This window comes from Stegostoma tigrinum, chromosome 4 (assembly GCF_030684315.1).
Source record: "Stegostoma tigrinum isolate sSteTig4 chromosome 4, sSteTig4.hap1, whole genome shotgun sequence".
Lineage (NCBI taxonomy): Eukaryota > Metazoa > Chordata > Chondrichthyes > Orectolobiformes > Stegostomatidae > Stegostoma > Stegostoma tigrinum.
The window spans coordinates 120,875,276-120,898,273 of NC_081357.1; positions in this window are offsets into that span (position 1 = coordinate 120,875,276).

Here is a 22,998-nt window from a genome sequence, read left to right on the forward strand (position 1 = left end):
CCATAAACCCACCACCCTAAACATCCCTGAACACTATGGGCAATTCACCTCCCTACACATCTTTGGATTGTGGGAGGAAAGCAGAGCACCCAGAGGAAATCCACGCAGACACGGGGAGAACGTACAAACTCCACACAGACCGTCGCCCATGGGTGGAGTCGAACATGGGTCTCTGACACTGTGAGGCAGCAGTGCCAACCGTTGAGCCACTGTGCCATCCACCTGTGTGATGTGTTAGGCAAAAACCATTTGCATGCCCCAAGAACAGTTCCTTGTCTTAAACAAGATGCAGTTCATTGTATGCTAGCTGTCAGGCGCAAGCTATGCTGCTCTGTTAGGCATCGTTACAGAGACTACAAGGAAAACGCTTGAGGTATAACTCCGAAGACCAAAAGCTTGTATGGCATCATCATAGTGGGTGGTACTTAATGCAATCCTCAGCATTAACTCCTTCAGTTTCTTACTATCTGTAAAACAATAAATAGTTTTCTTACTTCCGCCTATCTTTGCTTTCACATTCAGTTAATCATATATAATCATATTCCTTATTGCTTTCCTACAAAAACCTTTCAGTAGCTTCCCTTAAGTGTATACATCAGCCCCATGACTAACTTCCCAAAATGTATTAATCCATAATATATTGTATCTCTGCTCATTACACCTCGTGGTTTATGCCTTACTGAAATATTTAACAGTACTGTTCCCTGTTTGCCAAATCACCTCCTTTTGCAGTCTCAGTAAGTGTTCTCCACATTCGCAATCATATATATCAAGAAAAAACTGTGCCCAACACTGACTCCTAAGGTGCACCAGCAATCTTTCTCCAACCAGAGCAATACTCTCTTTCCCGAATAAACTGTCTCTTCTGATCATCTGCTGTAATGAAAACTGAAACTCCCAGGTATTATAGAAACTATTGATTGGTTACTGCACAGAAGCAGATCATTCTGCTTGAAAAGCTTGTGCTGTGTCTTTTCACAATCAGTTTGGCTACTCCCACTCTCCAACTTTATCTCCATGAATCTGTAACTCTTTATCCTTCAAGTGCTGATCTAATTCTCAGTTCATATCAGTTCCTTGCCCTGCTTCACTTTGTGAAATTAAATCAATCAACATTTCGTTCATTGAACTGAGGAATGGGCACATTGTCCTCCATGAATAACATCCTGATATGTGTCATCATTATTCAATACTCTCTGCAGGGAGAGAGAATGTCAGTCATTCAAAATATTAATTTTAACGCTTCTCTCTTTTCACAAACATACCCACTGTGGTCAGGTGTGAAAAATGCAGGAAAAATAGGTTCATACTTAAAACAGCTTTACTGACCATCTTCTAAAATTCTGCTTGATTTCCTGATGTGTGTCTACAACAGGCACATTTCTCCATTGAGAGTGTTAGTTTATAAAATCAAATCTTAAGTACTGAATAAAGACAAAAAACAAAACTGAGGTCTGCACAACATATGTATGTATATGCATATTATATTTATATTCACACAGGATTGTAATGGTACAGAAAATGCCTTTCACCACATTGCTTCTGATTCTCGATCGCTTTTTTAAGTGTAGGAACAATTTCTCCCTCTCTACGTTGTCCAGATCTCTTGAGCTTTTGGAAATCCCTCAGCTATCTTCTCTCTGAGGAAAATAGTCCCAACATGTCCAATCTAACCTCAGTCTTTTCATCACCAGATATATCGATCCTGGAACCACCCACATGTAACCTCTTTCTTACTCTATCTAATGCATTCACATCCTTCTGGAAATGTGGCAGCCAAAGTTGTACTCAATGTTCCAGCTGAGGTCTAACCAGTGTCCTGCGTAAGTGTGGATTTGAGTTGATTTCTTTTTGTCACATGTACCTGAGTATTGTGGAAAGTTTTGTTTTGCATGCCATACAGGCCGACCATAACATACAAAGATCAAGCGGTGACTGAACAGAATGAGGAATGCTAAGTTACAGCTGCCAAGAAGGTGTACAAAAAGCAAGGTCAACATAAGATTTGAAATTCGAGAGGTCCTTTGAAAAGTCTGGTAACTGTGGGGAAGAAGTTGTTCCTGAACCTGTTGATATATGTGCTTTAGTTTCCACACCTTCCGTCCAATGGAAGAGGTTGGGAAAGATTATAACTGGAGTAGCAGGGGTCTTTGATGATGCAGGCTGCCTTTCCACAGCAATGCAAAGTGTAGATGGAGTCAATGGATGGAAGGTTGGCTTGTGTGATGATCTGGACTGTGTTCATACAGTTTGGCATAATCTCTCTGCTCTCACACCCTTTTCCCATCTTAGTGAAGTGTGGAATACTGTATTTTTTTAAACCTATCTACCTACTTGTTGTGTCATGTGACTTATGCATATATACACTCTCTGATGAAGGGTCTAGGCCCGAAACGTCAGCTTTTGTGCTCCTGAGATGCTGCTTGGCCTGCTGTGTTCATCCAGCCTCACATTTTATTATCTATACACTCTCCTCTCTCTGTTTCCACACATCCTTTAGAATAGTAGATAATAAAGTGTGAAGCTGGATGAACACAGCAGGCCAAGCAGCATCTCAGGAGCACAAAAGCTGACGTTTCGGGCCTAGACCCTTCATCAGAGGCAGGGTCTAGGCCCGAAACGTCAGCTTTTGTGCTCCTGAGATGCTGCTTGGCCTGCTGTGTTCATCCAGCTCCACACTTTATTATCTTGGATTCTCCAGCATCTGCAGTTCCCATTATCACCTTACAATAGCAGACTTTGGTTTATTCCTTTGTGTGATCTTTATACAAAAGTTTATCACCTCGCAGTTCTCTGCAGCAAGCTTTATTTGCCACTTATCCACTCAATTCACCAACTTTTCAATGTGTTTTTAAAGGTTTACACTGGCATCCTCACAAGTTACAATGCTTCCACATTTTGTGTCACCCACTACCTTTGAAATTGACGCCAGTGCATCAATGTTTAGATCATTTACATGTATCAGGAAAAGGAAAGGCCCCTCCACTGACCTAAACGCAATAGACTGCAGATGCTAGAAATCTAAATTATGTCGGAAATTGCAGGAGAAATACAGCAGGCATGGCAACTGGAGAGGAGAAACAGTCATTGTTTGGAGTCCAGTATGGCACTTCAGGCCAACACTGTATTTACACTGCTACCGGGCCTCTTAATTCATGACCTAATATTTGCCTCACAATACTGCCGTGAAGCCATTGTATTGGATGCCTTTGGAAGTTAATGCACTTCATAATCAACAGTCTTGCTCTCACCCACCCTCATTTTTACCTCTTCAAAAAATTTCCAGCAAGTTATTTGAAAACTATTTCCCCTTAACATGGGTTTGATATGTTAAATATTTTAATTATTGCCTTCAGTTTCTTCAAATTACTACATTAACCAGCTTTTCCTTCTCATTTATTTACAATGGATGCTACTAAGAACCCAATGTACCAGCCCTTTCTGGGGAAAACCTGTTAAGCACGCTCACATTAATCAGGGAAAAGCGGTCTCACTAGCTTAGGTACATATACAATATCAAAGGTGGTCACACCCCCATGGATATCATACAGGCAGAGAAACCTTGTGTTAAGAGACCATTAGGGTGCCAAAGCTTTAATTCAAGGATGCTTTCCAAAAGTGACATGAAAGCCCACAATCATGACAGATGGGAACCTCTGGCTGATAGTCCATGCAAATGATGATGGCAGCTCTAGGGCGAGAGTTTGCCACAACCATACCATATGGTTTGAAAATCTCCACAGGAGGCGCCGGCTGTGCAGACAAAGTGTTAACAGAGATCACTGTGCACCAGCAAGGGATATCTAACTGTACTATGCTTGTGGCTTTCCAGAAATGGCTAACTTAGCCATCAAAAGGAACACAGTAGTTGACGTCAGCAATGCTCGGAGGCTGCACTTCCATCATCTCTCTCAAACAGAAAAACATCAATCACTCAAAATGGTCCATTAATAGCCTTCATGAACCATGATTGGCTCACACATACAAAATATTGTATACGAAGAAGGAACCGTATGTTTTCTATCCTTTGTTCTTAACAGTGCACAATTAGCCAGCTCAGAATCAGTCCCTGACATGATTAGATGTTAAACCTCCAGGTTATATCTGTCAGCCAGGGCTTTCCAGGTTGCCCAGCTTAACGACCATAATCAAGGAGCTGATAGGCAACAAGATCTTGCTGGTTCCAATCACTACACACCTCACTCAGGTCTATTGTAGACTAATTAATAGAGAATACTCACTATGATTAGTCAACATTTTCACTATCGTTACATCTTGGAATTTTCCCATCTTGCAATTCTTATGTTCCAAAATCTGTGCTGAGTGTCAGAATCCTTGTTGATTTTTCATTATTTTTAATTTTATTTAGTTATCAGTTTTGGTTTGAAGCTGTGAACTGGGAATTGTGAGCTGAACATGACCTTTGGACTTTGGAAAACAACTTGTGGTTCAAGGAAAAGACCATGCCAAACTAGCTTCTGTTTATTTGTCAATTACAAGCTTATTCTTGATTAAAGGTGTTCTAATAGACACAGAAACCCCAGGAGGAGCATTGTGTTTAAATAGATTGCAGGATGGGACCAGGACCTGGGAACTGGATTCTGAAAGTGTGGGAACAAGCATACATTCAAGTAGATGGCTGATGTTGAATGGCCTTTGAGGCCTCAGGAGATGATCAGGGCAGGATGAGAATAGTGGTTTCTTTTGGAACTGTGTATTCTGGGAGAAGGATTTTGACTGTTGGTTAAGCCTTTTCCCTCATACAGGGGGCTTTTAGAAGCACAGAGATTCTAAAGCTGAGTTAGAAGTATTGCTGCTTTTACGTGAAAGAACTGAGAAGGTGTCCCTGATTGGTGGTTCCAAATTTAAGCAAGCAAGAGGTGAGCAAGCAAACAAGCAACTGTGAAACAATGGACCATGAAAACCATTTAAGTTATAACACCATAAGACCATAAGACATAGGAGCAGAAATAAGGCCATTCAGCCCATTGAGTCTACTCCATCATTTAATCATGGCTGATAAGCTTTTGAACCCCATTCTCCTGCTTTCTCCCCGTAACCATTGACAATCAAGAACCTACCTATCTCTGTCTTAAATATACTCAATGATCTGGCCTCCACAGCCCCCTGTGGCAGTGAATTCCATACATTCATCACACTCTGACTGAAGAAGTTTATTCCCATCTCTATTCTAAAAGGTCTTCCCCTCACTCTAACGCTGTGCCCTTGGGTTCTAGCCTCTTCCACTAATGGGAATATCTTTCCAATGTCCACTCTGTCCAGGCCATTCAGTATTCTGTAAGTTTCAACTAGATTCCCACCCCCCATCCTTCTAAACCCCATTGACTATAGACGCATAGTCCGCAAACGTTCCTCATATGTTAAGCCTTTCATTCCTGGGATAAGATTCTCGAACCTCCTCCAGACTTGTCCCAGGGCCAGTACATCCTTCCTGAGGTATGAGGCACAAAAGTGCTCACAATACTCTTAATGTGGTCTGATCAGAGCTTTATAAAGCCTCAGAAATACATCCCTGCTTTTATATTCTATTCCTCTCGAGATAAATGCCTTCCTAACTGCTGACTCAATGTGCAAGTTTACCTTAAGAGAAACATGGATTTGGACTCCCAATTTGCACTTCAAATTTCTGAATTTCCTCCCTTGCTGAGAAAAGAGTCTATGTCACTGTTCTTCCCACCAAAGTTCATGACCTCACACCTTCCCACATTGTATTCCATCTGCAACTTCTTTGCCCACTCTCCTAACATGCCTAAACCTTTCTGCAGCCTCCCAGCCTCTTCAACACTGCCTATCCCTTTACCCATCTTTGTATCATCTGCAAACTTAGCCAGAATGCCTTCAGTTCCTTCAGATAGATCATTAACATACAAAATGAAAAGGTGTGGCCCCAACACACCCTTATGGAACACCACTTGTCACTGGCTGCCATCCTGGGAAAGACCTTTATAATGTCACTCTCTGCTTTCTGCCAGGCAGTCAATCTTCTGTCCATGCTCGCGCCTTACCTCTAACACCATGGGTCCTTATCTTACTCAGCAGCCTCCTGTGTGGCACCTTGTCAAAGGCCTTCTTGAAGTCCAGGTAATTAACATCCATTGACTCTCCTTGGTCTACCCTGCTCATTACTTCCTCAAAGAATTCTAGCAGATTTGTCAGGCATGACCTCCCCTTGATGAACCCATGCTGTCTTTGCCCTATTTTACCATGCACTTCGAAGTATCCAGAAATCTCATCCTTCACAATGAACTTTAAAATGTTACCAACAACTGAGGTCAGGCCAATCAATCAATAATGTCCTGTCTTTTGCCTTACCCACTTCTTAAACAGGGGTGTCATGTTGGCGATTTTCCAGTTATCTGGGACCCTCCCTGATTCCAATCATTCCTGAAAGATCACCACTAACACCTCCACTATCTCTTCAGCTATCTTTTTTAGAACTCTAGGGTGTAGTCTGTCTGGTCCTGGTGAATTTATCCATCTTCAGACCGTTTAGTTTTTCCAGCGCCTTCACTCTGGTGATGGCTACCATACTCACCTCAGCCGTCAACTCCCACAGGCTTTCTTGAATTTTTGGGATGTTATTCATGTCTTTCAAAGTGAAGTCTGACACAAAGCACTTCTTCAGTTTCTTAGCCATTTCTTTGTTCCCCATTACTACTTCTCCAACATCATTCTCCACTGGTCCGATGTCTCTGTTTTGCACGTTATACATCAATAGAAACTCTTGCAATCTTTTTTGTATTACTGGCTAACTTGCCCTCATATTTAATCTTCTCCTTCCTTATTTATTTTGTTCATTGTCTTCTGTTCATTTTTGTAGGCTTCACAATCTTCTGGTTTCCCACTGCCCTTCTCTACATTAAATGCTTCCACTTCTGTTTTTATGCTACCCCCCCCGTCTTCCCTTGTCAGCCACGGTTGCCTCATTCTCCCTTTAGCATGTTTCTTTCTCCTAGGGTTGAAATTTTGCCATGTCTCCAAATTACTCCCATAAACTACATAAGTTACTCCCATGAACTACGGTTCTATTGTCTTTCTTGCTGTCCCAGTCAATTCTGGTCAGCTCTTCCCTTATGCCTCTGTAGTTGCCTTTTTTTAACTGCAATACTATTACATCTGTTGCCACTTTTCCCTCTCAAACTGCACAGTAAATTCTGTCGTATTATGGCCACAGCCTCCTAAAGTTATCTGGCCAGTTTCGCCATTTTCTTTCATTTATCCCTTAACAGTATTTGGTTGTCTGCCAGTCTTTTTTTGTGAATGGGGACTGAAAACAAACATTTCGGATTTAAAGAATAGGTGCTAATTAAATTAGCTTGTTGTTTAATTTTTCTCTGCTAAAGTTATTGTATATTTAATATGCTAAGCCTTTTATTTAAGATACAAATCTGATGTGTGGAATTAATTGTTTGCAAAGTTTGGGATTGGTTTTTCAAAAGGCTGGTTAGGAACCATGGGAGTAATTATTAAGAGCCGTCAAAAGTTCTAATTTTACCCACCTGCGAATACAGAGATAGAAAGGTTGATTTTGTTCAGCTGTCTGTCTCCATGTCATAATGAGAGTCATTTTGCAGCAGAGACAGAATGTACTTTTGGCCTAATTTCTAGGGGCAGCTCTCCAAAAGCCTGCTAATGGCACTGAAACCAATAGATAGAAAATGGTCACTAATATCTTTTGGATTTGGCGCTTGACTGATAATCTGTTATTCCTGAAAATCAACGAGCCCTGCAGCTTTCCTGAAAGACTCCAAAAGGAGTTGGCATTGCAGAGTGCAGTGACCTACTGAGGCTGAAATTAAAAAATCACACCAGTTGGGAAGAGAAAACAGATGGGTACTGAAATAACTTCACAGAGGCTGGTATCCTGTCACCAAGTCACCCTTTATTTATACATGGGGATTGCTTGACACTGATCTAGCTCCCCCAGAACCAGCTTTCAGAGTCAACAGGACGTTTGACTCTCCTCATCTTTTTCTCGTTGTTGACGGTTTTTTAATCTACCTGTTCAGAGCTGCACTTTACACATCTTGGGCGCAGTTGAGACTTGAACCCAGGCCGGTTTAGATGTAGGGATATTACCACTGCAACACAACAGGGACAGATACTCCTGTTTATATCTGTCAGCCAAGGCTCCAGGATTGGAACAGATTAACAGCCCCAATCAGGGAACTCATATTCTATAATATCCACCTGAATGGCCTTGTTACAATCACTACATGTACCTTTACATAACTAATGTTTTACTAGATTTGGGATATTGTCATTCGGACATTATCAGTGCATTTTAATTTTTTGAACAGTTGTGATTGGGGACCCCTGCATGCTATGGAGATAAGCTGTGGAGTTTCACTTTACAGCATGTATTCAGGTGTTCAGACCGAAATCAGCCTGATTGCTAGGCTTGGCTTCCAAACAGGTCAACAGGCTGTATAGGAATCCAATGTGCCTCCTGGCCATTCAACACAGTTGTTAATGTTTAACACTTTATGAAAGTGTAGCTTTCAGTAGGTGCAATTTACATGGATACCCATTGGACTGAGTTGATCCAACGTCTCAGTGCAGTTAGTGGAAGATTAACCTTGAGATGGACACTGAGTTTGGAGGATTTTGGGCAGGAGTCCAATTCCAGTGGCATCGGTGGTCCAGCTGCAAGGACGATATGGAGTTGGAAACTATGGTGGCTTTAGTCTGGGAAGAGGGCGGGTGGCATTTCCAGAGCCAGTCCAATTTGTTCCTAGTTGGTGTGTTTCAGAGATTGAAGGCCTGTGAGACAACAGGATGAGCTAGAGAAGGTCGGAGGTTTCAAGAGGAGGTTGGAAGGTTCCAGTCAGGAGATCAGAGGCTCAGAGGCATCGGTTCAGTGGGTGGGAGGGTAAGGAATGGAGATCAGAGGCTTTTGGGAATGGGAATTGGAAGCTTGAAGGGAGGCCTGGGGGTGATTTGAAGAATTGCAGAAGTTTGTTAAGGTAGACATGTTGGATTAATGAGTGGGAACTTTACTTCCTATGTCATCCTAACCTTCCTTTCACTACCGTAATTCCCATAGCCCAGGAAATCCAGATATTCCAAGTTCATTTAGTAAGGTTGGATAAAAATAATGTTTTATCATGATAATTCAATTGTAACTTTCCTCTTGCAAATGGATTAGCTTAAAGCAATAAGTCAGAAGTGGGTTTGGGCTCAGCATTTAGATCTTCAATACTTCAACCTACCACCTGAGTCAATTCATTGGGAGGTCAATCTTTTCCTTTAACTGAGACAGGAGAAGGAATATGTCCTTCTGCATAGTCATTTTTCATATCTGTTATCCACAAAGAAAGGTAAAGCTCTAAATTGGTTGTAATTTGTCTTTTAATAATATTCTGTCTTTGCTTGTTTCTTTGGCGCAGTATGAATGATTCCCTTGGTCCGTCATGCTATGATTTTTCCAGTGTGATCCCTAGTCTTCAGTGCAGCAGTTTATGTTTGACACTTGAAAATAGCTTTTTGAAGATGCAATTAACAATAACAGTCGCTCATGTTTCTCAAGCAATTGCCTTTGAAAGAGAATTGACTTTTTTGTGTGGGCTGTAATTTCAATAAATTTACTATGCAATGCAAAGTGAAATATTTTGTGGAATTCTTGCCTCATGTGGATTTTCCATTCTTTATACATTTTTTTGCAGGAGGTTAATTGTGGGCTGTAATGACAGTCTCAAAAATCCTTCAGACTCAAAGTAGTTTTTAAGCTGCTAGAAGAACGTTTTACAGTTGTTTATATCAATGTAAGCAGCAGAGAGAGGTGCCAGTCTTCAGCTCACTGTCCACCAGATACCATTACATGCAAAGATGTTGGGTCACCAGAAAATTGGCTAAAGTTAGAATTGCTTAAGTAGCTTATTTCTAGTTACTGAGATGACATTTGACAAGCTTTCTATTTACAAATGAGCTGGGTTTTAACATCTTGGTTTTGGTTTTGGTGTCTGAGATCAGTAGGTGATTAGTTCAGCTCAGTTGGCTGGATGGCTGGTTTGCAATGCAAAATAATACCAACAAACATTGGTTCAATTCCTGCCTTGGCTGAGGTTAGCACAAAGGATTCTCCTTCTCAAGAAGGGTCTAGGCCTGAAATGTCAGCCTTCCTGCTGCTTGGCCTGCTGTGTTCATCCAGTTCTACACCTTGTTATCTCATTCTTAGAGACAGTGACCTCAGAGTAAACTAACCTAGTCACCTCTCTGTAATGAGACAGTAGGGCTGTGGTCTTTAGCTGACCTTTTCATTTGGTTATGGACATTTGTTGCTCTGGTTAAGCTTTATACCACTACTCTACTTGCACTCCCTTCATTTAGTTTACACTCGAATTGACCAACTTACGTTTTGTTCCTTCCACTCTTGTGGAAAGTCAGCAGAGACACAGTGAAAGGAAAGAAAAAATCATATCCATTTGCCAAAAAAAATCTTTCATAGGCTGCTAACACCAGTAACATATCATTCCTATTATGAATGGTATGCAATAATAACTGGTATGCTTGCCTTTACTGGCCAGCGCATTGAGTATTGGAGTTGAGGTGTCATGTTATGGCTGTACAGGGCATTGGTTAGGCCACTTTTGGAATACTATGTCCAATTCTGGTCTCCGTCCTATAAACTGGAAACGATCCAGAAAAGATGAACAAGGATGTTGCCTGGGTTGGAGGGAGAGGTTGAATAGGCTGGGGCTATATTCCCTGAGGGTTGGAGACTGAAAGGTGACATTTTAGACGTTTATAAAGTCATGAGGTGCATGGATAGGGTGAAGAGCCAATGTCTTTCTCCCAAGTAGGGGAGTCCAAAACTAGAGGGCATAGGTTTAAGGTGAGAGGGGAAAGATTTGAAAGGAACCTTAGGGGCAACTTGTTCACACAGAGGGTGGTGTGTGCATGGAATGAGCTGCTAGAGGAGGTGGTGGAGGCTGGTACAATTGCAACATTTAAAAGATATCTGGATGGTACATGAATAGAAAGGGTTTAGAGAGATATGGGCCAAATGCTAGCAAATGAGACCACATTAATTTAGAATATTAGGTCAGCCTGGAGACTGCCAAAGCCATTTGGCAGAATGCCTCATCACCAGAGCTTTCTAACAAGCACCAGGATGGTGCTTGGCTGGTGGATGGAGGGAATCTACCAGCGAGATCATTTATGCACACCCAGGGTCTCTGCGTCACCGCACACTGCCCTCGAGGTGGCTGCGGGGGGGACGAGTCTGTCTATCACCTCCTTCTGGAGTGTGCCTATGTGCAGGAGGTCTGGAGGGGGATGCAATGGTATCTGTCGAGGTTCGTCCCGAGCAGCTCCGTGACACAGGACTCCATGCTCTACGGGCTGTTTCCCGGCACGCACACCGAGACCAATATCAACTGCGCCCGGAGGACCATCAATGCAGTGAAAGACTCTCTTTGGCCTGCCTGCAACTTGCTGGTCTGCCAGCTGAAAGAACTGACCCCGACCGAGTGTTGCAGACCGGCGCACTCCAAGGTCCAGGACTGTGTCCCACCAAAAATATCCTACTACTTACACTAGCCTCACTTTCTCACACTCAGCCCATAACTTTGAATGTTATGACACTTCAATTACTCACCCATGTACTTTTTAAAGATTAGAGATAACAAGGTGTAGAGCTGGATGAACACAGCAAAGGTCTAGGCCTGAAACATCAGCTTTCCTGCTCCTCTGATGCTGCTTGGCCTGCTGCATTCATTCAGCTCTACACCTTGTTATCTCGGATTTTCCAGCATCTGCAGTTCCTATTATCTCTGATACTTTTGAAAGATTGCATGATTTCCCACCTCAACTACCCTCTCAGACAGTGCATTCCAGACCCCCAGCACACATTGGGTGAAAATGCTTCTCCTTAAATTCTCTCTAAAACTCTTGCCTTTCACTTTAAAATTATGCTCCCCTGTTATTGACCTTTTGAGTGAGGGGAACAGCTGCTTTCAACTACCCTGTCCATGCCCCTCATAACCTTTTGCCCCTCTATCAGGTTCCACCCTCAACCTTCTATGCTCCAAAGAAAACAACCCGAGATTCTCCAGTCTCTTTTCATGGCTAAAATGCTCCATCTCAGGCAACAAGCTGGTGAAGCTCCTCTGCAGTCCCCTCCAGTTCAGTCATATCCTTGATGTAGTGTGTTGACAAGAACTGCACTCAGTAGTGTGCGTGGCCTAACCAAAGGCACATCTCCAACTTGACCACCTTGTTCTTATGACCTATGCCATGACTGATAAGGTAAGTGTGCCATATGCCTTCTTAACTACCCAAATAACCTGCTCTGTTACCTTCAGAGATCTATGGACAAGCAGCCCATGATCCCTGTGTTTGTCTGAGTTTCCTAGTGTCCTACTATTTAAGTATTCCCTTGTCTTGTCTCTTCCGCCAAAGTGCACCACTTCACACCTAACAGGCTAAATTGCCATTGGCCTGCCCATCTGGGCAATCCATTTCCTGAAACCTAACATCTCCATCTTCATTGTCAATTACCCAACCAATCTTTGTATCATCCATAAACTTCCTTAACATCCTCCCCAACATTCGCGTATACATCATTGATGAATGGTAGAAACAATAAGGATCCAGCACTGATCCCTGTTGTGTCACTGCATACAGGGCTCCAGTCACATAAACACCCTTCTCCCACCAACCTCTATCTCCTGTCACTGAACCAGCTTTGGGCACAACTTTCCAAGTTACTCTGTTTATCACCAGCTTTTGCGTTTGTCAGTTTCTCATGTGGGGCCTTGTCAAAGATCTTGCTGAAATCCATAAAAACTACATCAAACATAGAAAACGGGACATAACACCAGCGCTTCACTGGGGGCTCACTGATGATGTTACCTAGAATGGTGACGAAACGTCTGAAAACAAACCTTCCAGCTCAGCAAGCACATTTACATCCAGAACCTCAACCTGAGCTACAAATCTTCTCAAAACTCGCTACTACATCAACAATCCTACCTTCATGCAAACACTTAGTCACCTTTCTGAAAAATTCCATCAGAGTTATTAGGTATGGCCTCCCTCTGACAAAGCCATGCTGACTATCCCTGATCCAACCTTGTTTCTCCAAATGGAAACTAATTTTCTCCTTTGTGATTTCTCCAATAGATTCCCTCCCACTGATGTTAGACTAACTGTTCAATAGACCTGCAGGCTCTGCCAGGCTTCTGAAAAGCCCAACCATGTTAGCTGTCCTCCAGTTCTCTGTACCTCCCGTGTGGCCAGGCAACATTTAAAAATTTGGTCAGGGGCCCTGTAATTTACTGTCTCACCTCCCACAGCACCCTGAGATACAACTCATCCAGACCAGGGGATATATCTATTTTTAAATCCGCCAAAGCTGCCAATCCTTCCTTGCTTCTTATGTCAATTTATTTGTATTCACCTCAGAGAATTGACTATGTATCTGCTCCTCACTTACCCACTGTTTGGGAGCCTATAGCACACGCCTATCAGTGTGACTGCCATCTTTTTATTCCTAAGTTCTACACAAAAAGCCTCATTTGATGACTCTTTCAAGATATCATCCCTCCTACTACAGTTACTGATTCCCTAACTAATAATGCAACACCACCTCTACTTTTGCACCTGCCCCTGTCCTACCTGAAGATCCAATATACCAGAATGTTAAGTCTTGTCCCTCCCTCCGCCACGTCTCTGTGATGCTAGCAACGTTGTAGTTCCATGTGTCAATCCATGCCTTTAGCTCATCTTGTCTTATCTCCTAGCATTAAAGTAGCAGCCACCCAACCTCACTCTCATGACACTCGATATGGCTGTGCTCATTCTTCCTTGGTTCTTTTTAAAATTATATTGGGTTGTTCTTGAATTAAGGCACTGTGTCCCCTGTCCCTTATGCACTATTTTAAACTCCTCCCAACCACACCAGCAAACCCACAGGATAGTAGTTCTATTCAGGTTCAGGTGCAGACTGTCCCACTTGTAGAGGTCCCATTATAGTAATTGTAACATGGGCTGTTAACCTGGCCCAATCAGGGAACCCTGGCTGACAGATGAGTACAGGAGTGTCAGGCATACTGTTCACTCTGAGAGCTGGCTCTGAAGGAGCTGGATCAGTGTCAAAGACTCTCCATGTGTAAATAAAGAGTGACTTGGTGATGGGGTACTGGCCTCTGTGGAGTTATTTCTCCCACCTTTGCCAGGAACAGTCCCAGGGATTCAGCAATTGAAAGTCCTCCCTCATGCACCAACTCTGGAGCCACACATTCATCTGGCCTAATCTCCTATTTCGGTGCTCACTGACATGTGACACTCGAGTAAACCTGAGATTTTAACCTTCAAGGTCTTACTTCTCAATCTACCACCTACTTCCCTGAACTCTTGATGCAAGACCTAATTCTCATTCTATTTATGTCATTGGTACCAATCAGCCCCACCACCTCTGTCTGATCACTCTGCGACTTCAAGATGCCCTGCAGCTGCTCAGGCACATCCCTGGCCCTGGCACTAGGATGGCAACACACCATCCTGACCTTAGTGGCTGTAGAAACTGCTCATGTTCCCCTAAATAATAAACCTCCTTTCATCATCTTCCTCTATGCAACACCCCACCCCCCACCCCCCAATTCCTGAACAGTCACGACACTTGTAGTGCCAGAAGCCTGGCTCTGACCATAGTCTTTAGAGGTACTGGAGATCAGGGTCCTCCTTCACTTGCAGGTTGGAAAACCAATTTGTGAACGGGACCTCAGTTTTAATGCTCACCGCTCCATACACCTCTCCTCCAGGCTCAGCCACTGCCCCAGCTGCCCGGTAAGCAGGCCCAAAATCCTTGGCTGTAAATCTTTATAGTCAGTGCTTTGTGCACCTCTCCAACAGTCTCCGACACGGCCCAGTGTATTCAGAACCAGGTATATAGTAATGTCAGGTATATGAAGAGAATGTACAGGAAACATCCTAGGGGCAAAGTGTGGGTGGAGGAGCCAGTGGACGTTATCAGCAATGGAGGTCTGGAGATCTGCTAAAGGTGCACAGAGATTTCTGGTGTGCACACTATACAAATCTGGTGAACCAGTTGAGAACCAAAGAGCTGCAGCACCAGGAACTGAATCCCCAAGAAAAGAATTGCCTGCAGACCATTCACTAATTAACAGCCCTTTACCATTCGTAACCTTCTTGTTGATCATTGTATTGACAGCCTAACTAAACTGTAATTCATGGGCGAAAATAAAAATGCTGCCTCTATATCCAGTTATGCATCTATTACCTGCCCCACACAAACTGCTGGGGCATTGGTATGGTCTTTATCAGAAAGACATGTGTTGGTTTCACTGCCTAATGCATAAGAACATCTGAATACGCGTAATAGGAACGTGAACAGTTTATGTGCCTCTTAAATCTGCTCCAACAATGACTAAAATCATGGCTGATAGTATACTGGGTTCCATAGTTTTTACCCAATCTTCATTTCCCTTGGATTTTTTATATCAAAGCACCTATCGATCACTGTCCATGTATATGTTCAATGACTGAGCACCCACAGCTACCTGGAGAGGAGGTTTCCAAAGATTCACTGATCTTTGAGTGAAGAAGTTTCTCCTCATCTCAGCCCGAAATGTTGACCATGTATTCTGAATTTGTAACCCTCTGTTCAAAGCTAACACTAGAGCAGGCTGTCCAGACCATAGCAAACATCTTACCAGCAACGATTTTTCCAAACCTCTTAAGAATTTTTTATGAATGCTCCTCCGGGCCCCTCTCCCTCTTTACACTTTCACTGTGCTCTAAACACTCGACCTGCCTCTTAACATATTTGTAGTTTGCTGTCTTTACAAAGCTTCATCTAAGTATCTCTTCAAGATATACATATCAGTTGCCTTTACGCTAAGTAAGCTGCTCATTCTTAGTAATGCCAGCGCCTATCTCGGCTTCCTTTCTCTTACCACTCTGAATTTGAATTCACCACTTACCTCAAACCTTCACCTGTATAAATGATCCTACTCAGATTCACGACTAACAACTCTGCCTTACCATCCCCTGTGGCCCCTTTATTGTTGCAGTATCAATCACTGTCAAGGAATTCCCTGTATCCATCATGACTCACATCCTCCTTTCTGTTCTGTAGCTGCCTGATTAATCCCGGGTAATGTCTGCAGAAGCAGCTATTTTATTCCAAAACAAATGGAATAAGGTCAAAGTCTTACTCATTGAGATCACCTAATTCTGCAGAGGAATCATCTTTTTTTTTGATATGTGGCTAAAAAAGAACTAAACAACTCATTTCCCTTTAAGCACGTAATGTTTCTGTGAGGCTTTTTAAAAAAAATTTCAGAACAACTTTTAGTCACAGCTTGAACCAACTTAATTTGACCAATTCCATGCTCCATTGAATCTCTGTGAGGTCGCAATTGCATTCGGTTCATGGACACTTTTGTAGCTGTAATAAGAAACTACTGCAACTGGGAGGGATTCATGTTCTCTCGTGATGATTCTGCTGCTGCTGCTGTAATTAAAGTATCTCCCCTTGCAATCTCAAAACAGCTTGTGAGGAGCAGAGTGGGAAGCTCCACACCTAGCACAGTGGCAGCTGGAAATGCTACTACGTTCTATTTTCAGCCCTTGTATATCACCTGCCAATTTAAGACTCCTTCAGAGATGCCTTTGCAAGAAAACAAATCTGCTGATTGTGGGGGCTAAAAGTGACAGCCCCTGAAAAGGAGCATTTGGATTGCGAGAGAGTGGTGCTTGCCATCCATTTATTTGCACCCTGACTGGAATGTGAGAACTCATGCTCCAATGTTCTCTGGCTCTGCACTGGATGCATGAGGCCATCTATCCACAGAGGTTCAGAGGACATTCAAGAGAAATGGTGTGAAGGTGAAGGGAGCAGAAAGCCCTTGAAGTCAATGCCAGCTGTCACATCCTGAAGGCATGGATGTAGTTCCACAAGATGTCCAACAAATCTCTCACAAGTTTACAAGGTCGTGGAACTTGTGTTCAAAAGCCTTTCCCTTCACCAGCACCTGTCGCCCATCTCTCACACATAGCCTGATTTACCACTTACCCATGAATGTGCTAAAAATAAAGAAACACTTGTTTATGTATAACTTTTAATCTCATGCAATCGGTTAAAGCACTTCACGGGAGAGAGCTCGAAAACGATGTCTGACATTAAGGCATATAGAGAAATATTAGGTCAGATAGCCTGCGTGGCATGGTGGCTCAGTGGTTAGCACTGTTGTCTCACAGTGCCAAGGATTCGGGTTTGATTCCACCCTCAAGTAACTGACTGTGTGGAGTTTGCAATTTCTCCCCGTGTCTGCATGGGTTTCCTCTGGGTGCTCCGGTTTCCTCCCACAGCCCAAAGATGTGCAGGCTAGATGGATCAGTCATACTAAATTGCCTGTAGTGTTCAGGGATGCATAGATTAGGTGGGTAATAGGGGGATGGGTCTGGATGGGATGCTCTGAGGGTCGGTGTGGACTTGTTGGACCGAAGGATCTGTTTCCACACTGTTGGGATTCTATGAACCAAAAGTAGGGCCAAATGAATAGGTTTAAAGAGCCCGTTAAAAGTGGAAAGTGAGACAAAGAGGTGGAGAGGGCGAGTGATGGCCTTCCAAAGGTGGCACTTGAAAGAAATAGCCACCCAATGTTGGAGCGATTATAATTGGGAATGCACAAGATGCCAATATTAGAGGAGCACAGATATTGCCAAGTGTCGTGCGAAAAGGAGTGAAAAGATTGATTGAAATTTTAAAGTCAGTGAACTGCTTGAGCATGTAGATCAGCATGCACACAGGGATAATAGGGGAAAGAGGCTAGCTGCAAGTTAAGACAGAAGCAACTAAGTCTGAAGTCTTCCTGCTGCTGGTAAACCTGCCTTATGGAGTTAATCAAATTTGGCCCCAAGGAATTCAGTGCATTCTAGTTCAGAGTTTATGGTCACATATTTATTTACAGAATATTCTTCAAAGATAAACAGAATTTTATTTCAACATTCATTACCTTCTGGCATTAATACTCAGTTTTATTTTCCTCACTCAAGCACTTCAGTAAAAGTGATCTGATTTTGCAGATTAATTACGCACCTCCATCCCCAGTGACACATTCTTCCTAAAAGTGACTCATATGCTCTCATAACAATATCAGAAGAGTGATCTTTTTAATGCTGGAAAGATGTCACCATATAGAAATCTGCCTCTGACATTTATAAAGTTTTCTCCCCTGAATCAAAGCTGGAAGTAATAGTGCAGAAAACTAAGGTAGATAGATTAATCAGCAGCGCTTAAGATATCTCACAGCCAGGTTCTGCCCAGAAGAAACAGTAAACAACCTGCAGAAATATTTCAACTGCAGGAATCAAATGCATATTTTTTCCACTGGCATTTAATTTATTCCAAGAAAACAGCGGGGTGATTCTGTGGGTAATTTTGTAAGCCGTGTTCACAGTGCGGATCATTGCAAAGTGAGATCAAGGCCCACAGAACTAGCCCACTATGCTGCATAGTCACTGTATCAATGACATGTGCTTCTGTTCCGTGGGACTCCAGGCTGAGAATGATCCTCGTAAGATCATCATCACCATAAGCAGAAAGCTGTGTTCTACATTATGCAAATGATGAAACCATAATGTGAACAGCTACATACAAAATAATTTAAAATGCCAGGTGATGCTGGATTTGTGAGTGCACGCATTATGCAGCACTTGTCGTACAGAGTGGAGTGAATGCCATGAAGTCAAAGGGGCAATAGGGCCTGAATTACAAGCCATTATTTTTAGGGACAGAAAATAACACACCATGGCCTTAATAATTCCCATCCGGCATTTGCAGAGATTAGCAGAATCAATTTGACATTTATGCAGTTTTTAGAAGTTTTGAACTGACTGAAGCTTTATCTCCAGACTTTTAGCTCAATTCCCATTAAACTGCAAACTATCCAACTTCATGTCCTGGCCCCATGCAATCATTTTCTCTCCTCAAGAATAACACCTTTCACTTTCAGAGTCTCTGGCATTATACTCCTCCTGAAAATGACACCTTGACTCCCTAACCCAGCTACTCTTTCCTCTGCACAACTACATTGTCAGCTCCAAAATCTCCACCCCTCTTTATCATAACACAATGGTTGAGTATTTCCAATATTGGTTTCTACTGCTGCAAGGCAGATGGGTCTACACTGAACATAGCAAATACCTCTTTTGTAACTATCGTCAATTGTAATATCCCTCTTTGCCCTTCTCTGTCATTTTTCTGCAGTTGATACTGGGCTAAATCTTACAATTTTCTTTGGTAAGTTTTTGGAGGAATCCCCACCACAAGGCCTGTCAAGGTTTCTCAATGTTTATTAACAAGCATGGCTTGTAAAGTAGCTATACTGACCCTAAAGCATTCCTCATTTTCCAATTCTATCCCCAACTTACCACACTCCATTCCAGGAATAATTTGGCACTCAGTAGATGTCCGCTGAAAAATTGCCATTGCTTGTGCTCCCACATTCTCTGAAAGGTCATTGGGCACCCATACAAATGTTGGCATCTGGTGTTACCCCTGACCAGCATCCAGGAAGCTATACTGCTCACAGCACATGACTGACACTCTTTCATGCATATTGACCCCACCTTTTCAGCTATTTAACCACTGCACCACACACATTAGCTATCTGTAACTACATCCCATCTAACCACCCTCTCTGATTCACCTCTACTCTGCCCCCAGTGCGCAGTGGAAACTTGCACCTCGTCATTGTCCAGTAGAGGAACATGTTCTGCCGGAAAACAATCAGGCAATTCCAAGCATAAGCTGTTATTTATAGCCAGCAGAAAGGAACACAAATAAAATCTTTAGAGGCTCTCAGAGGTCACTCCCACAATGCCAATCACATGCTGGCGCTATGCCCAATAACTTCTTTACAGTCTATGATGATTTGTTGCACTGACCCCTCATCAATTGGAACGTGGTGTTAATCACCTCCCGTCCAGCTTGTAAAGTCTGACACAGCTAACTCTAACATGCAGGAGGAGATCTCCCATCTCCCCAGTGTCCACATCCTCCTCTTTGGAAGTGAGCTGCTATTCAACGAGTTCCTCAGGATCTATCTCATTGTCTCATTGTTTGCTCTAGAGAACAATATGCCAGGCTGGTGCAGCACACTCAGTGTAGGCTGTACTGGAGGCCCTAGACCAGTAGGAACAGGAGAACTGAATCTTCAACACCCTATTTATTGATTCATCTATTCTCCCATTTAATCATTCACAGGTTGACAGAGTGACTGGCTAGGCAGCATTTATTGTCCATCCCTAATTGCCCAGAGGGCAGTTATAAGTCAACCACATTGCTGTGTCAGGAGTGACATGCAGACCGGACCAGGTACGGATGACATTTTCCTTCCCTAAAGGACATTAGTGAACCATTTCTTCCTCCACCACAGCGCTAATCAAAGCATGAGCCACACTATATCTGATTTCAGCATTGTGCAATGGTGTCATGAGCCATAGTCTTAGTGGATAGCTTTTGACTCCCAGTAACCAGCTTCATAACACTTCTGGATCCTTAAATTCACCGGGTACAAGAGGGTGCCCTCAGATGTAGGAGTTGTTGTAGCTGCCAGGGTGGTGGGCACACACCTCCAGAACATGGTGACAGTGATCGCAGATCACTTGCGCTTTCTTCTTCCTTTTGATGGATTCCACTGTGAGCGTGATATAGTACTGGCTTCTCTTTCTAAACGTACATTATTACTTCTGGAATTCCTCAAGGGTCAATCTTTGGTCATCTCCCTGTTCATTTACAGATATTTTAAAACAACTTTTTGAGACATGATATGGCACAGGCCTGTCACACGTGGGACTTAAACCCAGAACTTCTGAACCGGGCATAGAGTCGCTACCACTGCACTGGCAACAGCCTGCGTCCTTTCCATCGATACGTGATCCTCTGCAACATGCTGAGTATTTGTTGTCCATCTTAAATTATCCTCAAGAAGGTTAAGTTGAGACGCCTTGTGGTGGTGGCAATTTGCATGAGTAAAAGCATGTTGGGTAAAGAAATGAACTGATAATTGAATTTTGTTGATAAAAGAGTCACACAGTAAGTAACTAATCTCAAAACTCCACAACCTTGGTCTCAGCTCCGCCCTCTGCAACTGGATCCTCAGCTTCCTGACCCATAGGCCGCAATCAGTGATAGTAGATCACTGCCCCTCCTCCGCAATAACTCCACTCAACACTGGACCCCAACAAGGATGTGTCCTCAGCCCCCTACTGCACTCCTTCCACAGCTACGACTGTGTTGCCAAATTCTGAGCAAATGCCATTTACAAGCTTGGCAATGACGCCACTGTAGTGGACAGATATCTCACAATATCGAGTCAAAATAGATAAGGGAGATAGAAGGTTTGATGACATGGTGCAATGAAAACAATCCATCTCTCAATGCCAGCAAACCTAAAGAACTGATCGTCGGCTTCAGAAAGAAAGGAGGAGAACACGCCCCCATCTACATCAATGGAACTGAGGTTGAGAGAGCGAAGAGCATCAAGTTCCTTGAAGTGATGATAACCAATGTCCGGTCCTGGACTTCTCATGTAGATGCAACAGTTGAGAAGATACAACAATGCCTCTTCTTTGTCAGCGCAGCGCAGGAAATTTGCCACGCCCATAAGATCCCTCACCAACTTCGACAGCTGCACCGTTGATATCATAGTGTCCAGGTGCATAATGGCCTGGAATGGCAACTGCTCTGCCCGGGATAGTAAGAAACCACAGAAGGTGGTGTGTATAACCCAGACCATCATGGAAACCAACCTTCCATCCAGGGACTCAATTTACACGGCTCACGGCCACAGAAAGGCTGCCAACATCATCAAAGGCCCATTGCACCTTGGTAATGCTCTTCTATAACCTCTTCTGTCAGGCAGAAGATACAGATGCCTGAACACATGCACCAGCAGTTCAGGAACAGCTTCTTCCTGGCCGCTATCAGACTTTAGCCTCAAATACTGTAACCTGCAATCTAACCTGTATGCCTGTAAGTCTTTTTGATCTGTACATCCTTTGCTTGCTGCGATCTGCCTGTACTGCTCGTAAACCAAGTTTTTTCACTGTATTTCAGCACACATGATAATAAAATCAATCAATCATTGTCAGGCACTCATCAAAACCAGATATATGGGATTGAGTGAACCAGCTCATTCTAAGCCCACAATTCATTAAGTTTCATGAAGGGTTTCTGTCTATCTATCATCCCAAATATGCCTCATTAACAACCTACCCCTTTCCCATTGGAGCCTTTCTCAAGTGATACTAATTAGATTATACCACTTACCACTCCCAGTATATACCAGAACAGACTGGTAGCCCTGGTGCCACAGCATGCTTTAAATGTCATGTGCAACCTGATGAGTGCTGTTGGCCTGGAGTTGCCAGCATGTTGTCCCTTATGTTGTCAATAAGGGGGCGTTGGTGCCCTACCTTGCAGGCAGGTATTTGGAAGTTGTGGAGAATGGAGTAGAACGACGGAGGGACATCCTGTCTGCCCCCAGAATCATCAGAGAAACCACACCATCTAAGTCTGGTACCCTGGTCTAAGGGTGGCATCCAGGTCAGCATGGTCTCAGCCATCTCAACTCAACTTGGGTAAAGCCACAGTCTTCTCTCTGTTACATCATTGTCACTCTCTCTCCACTACTGCACTCACATCATATCAAGGCCCATGTTTTACCACTCTCACTCATCTTCACTCACATTTCCTCACCAACCCAATCCTTCCCAGACTACTCACAGTCGACGGTCTCTACACTACCCACTCACTCTCTTGCTGGGCCTCACCACCTTTCCTCTGTCAACACCAGCACTAACAAATGCATCACCGACTTTTCATCTCACTCAATGCCTTCCTCTCTCATTCCGAGAGTAAACAGCTGACATTACAGCAGAAAGAGCCAAGATGGGTGGTGTTCAGCTCAATATTTGGCTTCTCATCCACTATAAGGGGAGGAT